Below are 4,551 nucleotides of genomic sequence, written 5' to 3' on the forward strand. Positions count from 1 at the left end.
CCCCAATTTTTAAAATAGGAAACATATTTGAGTAAACACTTCACCAAAGAAGATATATGAATGGTTAATATGCACATGAAAAGATGCTCAACATTATTAGTCATCAGTAACATACAAATTAAAACCAAAATGAGATACCACTTCCCGCCCATTAGGACAGCTGTAATAAAGAACACAGACAATAGTACCTGTGGGCAACACTGTGGAGAAATCAGAATCCTCATACACTGGTGGCAGGAGGGTAAAATGGTGCGGCCACTTTGGAAAACAGCTTGGCAGTTTCTTAAAAAGGTAAACATAAATGTATCAAGCAACCTAGTAATGGGACTCATGGGTAGCTACTCAAGATAAATGAAATATGTCTACAGAAAAGCTTTTGCATGAAGGTTCATAGCAGCATTTTCATAAAAGCCAAAATGTGAGTACAAATGTCCATCAATCGGCGAGTAGAAAAAAAAATGGGGCACGTCCATACAATGTGGTACCTACCGTTCAACGCTAAGATGGAGTAACTACTGATCCATGCTGCAAACATGGATGAGCCTAGAACATATGCAGAGTAAAATGAGGGAAAAAAAAGAACACAGACTGTGTGACTGCATTTTTATAAAATGACCAGAAGAGGCAAATCTATGGAGATGGAAAGCATATTAGTGATTGCCTGGGGTTGGGGATGGGAATGGGGATTGACTAAATGTGGGCATGAGGGGCTCTTGGTGATGTGGAAGTGTTCTAAAATTGGACTGTCATGATGATTGCACCACTCAGTAAACCTACTAAAAACTATTGAAGTGTACACTTTGAATGGGTAAATTATATGGTATGTAAATCATACCCCAATAAAGCTTGTTTATAAAAGGAACAAAAAAGCCTATGTTGGGAAGTTACAAAACATACATAGTTATACATAATGCATAAAAATAAAAAATTGAGCGGTGGCAAGCAGACAGCTACATGTACTGGGTTTCCTGGTGGCCCAGAGTTGTGGCTTACAGAAGAGATGAACTATGGTCTGAGGATAATATGAATTGGAAAGACTTCCAGGAGAATGAGAGCCTCCTCGACATCCCCCCAGGGCTGGCTACTGTATTAGCCGTTCTCTCATTGCTATGAAGAAATACCTGAGACTGGGTAATTTACAAGGAAAAGAGGTTGAATTGGCTCACAGTTCTGCAGGCTGTACAGGAAGCATGGCAGCATCTGTTTCTGGGGAGGCCTCAGGATCCACCCACCTCAGCCTCCCAAAGTGCTGAGATTGCCGGGCCCATTTTTTATTTTGTACTAGAGATGGCCTCTCTAAAATATCTTAGTTGTAATTTTTTTCCCACATGTAGACCCTCCTAATCCATGCTCATCTTTTTTTCTTTCTAAAATTGTTAGTGACGGCAAATCTGTACAGGTATGCAGCAACCTCAATTCTTGCGTCCTCAGAAGGAAGAATTTGGCCGAGGGGCATAAGGCAGAGGGAGAGACTGAGGCAAGTTTTCGAGTAGGAGTGAACGTTTATTAAAAAGCTTTAGGGCAGGAATGAAAGGAAGTAAAGTACACTTGGGAAAGAGCCACCTGGGCAACTTGAGAGATCAAGTGTGCTATTTCACCTTTGACGTGGGGTTGTACATTTTGGCATGCCTCTGGGGTCTTGCGTCCCTTCTCCCCTGATTCTTCCCTTGGGCTGTCCCAAGGGAAGAAAAGAATTGAATCCTGAGACTAGAATATTTAGGGAAGAGGACAACATTGAGGGGGGAAAGAGGAAAAATAAGATTTGTTCGTTTTCCACTGTTTTTTAGTACGCCCAATTGATGAAATAAAATTTTCGTTGTCTTACATAAAGCTTTGACGATTAACTAGAGGAATGCAGATATTGTAAAACTTTTTGTCAATTTTAAAAGTGCAATATAAAGCAACCACGTTTAAATAAAAATAATGATAATAATATTAAGAAGAAATCATGGCCAAGTTGTGTTTATTTCTGTTATACAAGATTGTTACAATGTTTTACAGTTATTTAGTATAATTCACCACATTAATAAATTAAAAGAGAAAAATAATTTGTCAAAAATTTAACATCTGGCAGGACACGGTAGCTCATGCCTATAATCCCAGAATGTTGGGAGTCTAAGGTGGGTAGATCACTTGAGGCCAGGAGTGTGAAAGTAGCCTGGGCAACATAGTGAAACTCGTCTCTACGAAAATTAGCCAGGTGTTGTGGCGCATGCCTGTAGTTCCAGCTACTTGGGTGGATGAGGTGGGAGGATAGTTGAGCCCAGGAGTGGGAGATTGCAGTGAGCTATGATCATGCCATTGTACTCCAGCCTGGGTGACAGAACAAGACCCTGTCTTAAAAAATAAAAATAAATAAAATAAAATTCAACATCAAAAAACCAAAAAGCAAAACCCCTTTTTAACAAAGTATGAATAAAAGAGAACATTCTTATTCTGATAAAGGGCATGGGCAAAAACCCCTATAGCAATGACAATACTAATGGTAAAATGTTGAAAGCATTCCTCTTAAGATCAAGACCAAGACCTGAGTGCCTCACATCATGATTTTTATTCAGTTTTGTACTAGAGGACTCAGCCAGGGCTGTAACGTGAACAAACAAGCAAGCAAGCAACAAATAAAAAATAAATAAAATATATACATATATATTTATATATTTTATTTATTTTTATATATGTATAATATACATATATAAAATATGGTGTAAGGATTGAAATGGAAGAAGTAAAGCTATTATTGTTTGCTGATGATATGCTTATTTACATAGAAAACCCCAAAGATTAAGAGAATATAGTCAGTCAACAGAATACAAAATTAAGGTGCAGGCAAGGCGTGGTTGCTCACACCTGTAATCTCAGCACTCTGGGAGGCCAACGTGGGCGGATCACGAGGTCAGGAGTTCAAGACCAGCTTGGCCAATATGGTGAAACCCCATCTCTACTAATAGTACAAAAATTAGCAGGGCATGGTGGTGCATGCCTGTAGTTCCAGTTACTCGGGAGACTGAGGCAGAAGATTCGCTTGAACCCAGGAGGCGGAGTTTGCACCGAGCCGAGGTCAAGCCACTGCACTCCAGCTTGGGTAATAGAGCACGACTCTGTCTCAAAAAAAAAAAGAAAGAAAAGAAAAGAAAAGAAAAAAATCAAGGTGCAATAATCAATTTTATGTGTATACACTAGCAAAAAACAGAAAATGCAATAAAACAGAACACTATTTATAGTAGCATAAAAAATAAGATATATGAGAATAGATCTTTTAAAAGATATTCAACACTTTTATGGAGCAAAATAAAACTATAGAAACAAGATCTAAATAAATTGAAAGATATGTTTACAAATTGGAAGAGTCAATATCATAAAGATGTTGATTCTCTCAAATTGATTATAGTCTGGGGTCGGGGCCAAGGGAAGCACATGGCCCCCCGCCAGAGTGAAACTGCCCTGACCTAATCCCCTCCCAAGAGTCTGCATGCTGTCAGGAGGAAGGGGCAAAGCCAGCCTTACTCACCCTAACAGGAGTCAGACCCTGACCTTGACCTCTGGACTCCAGAACTAATGGCTAAAGATTCCCAGGACTGTTGCCAAATTGTCTTCCTCAAGTACCACATTCACCATCAATCAATCAATGCATTAACAAGCCCTAGACTTAGGGAGTAAAGATGAAATTTAATTACAGTTCAGTGACAGCTCGCTTTTCTTTTTAGAGATGGGGTCTTGACCATGTACTTTTTTGGCCTTGCAGCCTCATTGTAGCTTCATAAAGGAAGGACTCTTTGAGTTGAGAAAACTGAAGCTCTGAGAGGTTGACTTCCCAAGAGCTTTGGTGGCTGTGAGAGCCCAAACAAGAGAGAAGCAGTGGGCTGAGAAGCAGTGAGAAATCACCTGCACCACAGTCTGTTCTGTGCGCTCTATGGGTGAGGCCCCAGGTGCCTGCTGCCATAAAGGGGCGAGACAGACATCAGAGAAGACAAGCAACAAGGAACCTTGAGCCACTGACCCTAAGTTCTAGAGCAGCCTTACTGGAGATAAGATGTTAGGCATTTTACACAAGAAAGAACAGAAAACCAAGGTTTTACTAAGCAAGCCATGCCAAGAGCTGAGTGCCTGGGACAATGTACTAGATATTTTGCTGTGTCTGCCCCGTGTATCCACTTTTCTAATTGCTACTACAGACATCTACAGAGTTACCATAGAAGCAGCAACTGTAAATAATGTGACCCTGCCCCCTGCTCCTACTGCTGCAGGTGATTGGTCTAAATTGGGCCAATCAGAACCTTCCCTGAGAACTGTGGCACTGGAGTGAAACAGAGCTGCTGGTGGCCATGCTTCCTCCCTGTGGACCAGAGCAGTAGTGGAGATGGGTTCATTAGAGAAAGACTAATGTAACACAAATATCATCACCAAATGTAGGCTCTATAAAAGCAGGGATTGTTGTCTATTTCTGTTTATTACAGTATTCCAAGTGTCTAGAATATGCCTGGCATATAGTAATAATAATAGTAACATAGATAGATAGATAGATAGATAGATAGATAGATAGATAGATAGATA

This window comes from Piliocolobus tephrosceles, chromosome 1 (genome assembly GCF_002776525.5).
Source record: "Piliocolobus tephrosceles isolate RC106 chromosome 1, ASM277652v3, whole genome shotgun sequence".
NCBI lineage: Eukaryota > Metazoa > Chordata > Mammalia > Primates > Cercopithecidae > Piliocolobus > Piliocolobus tephrosceles.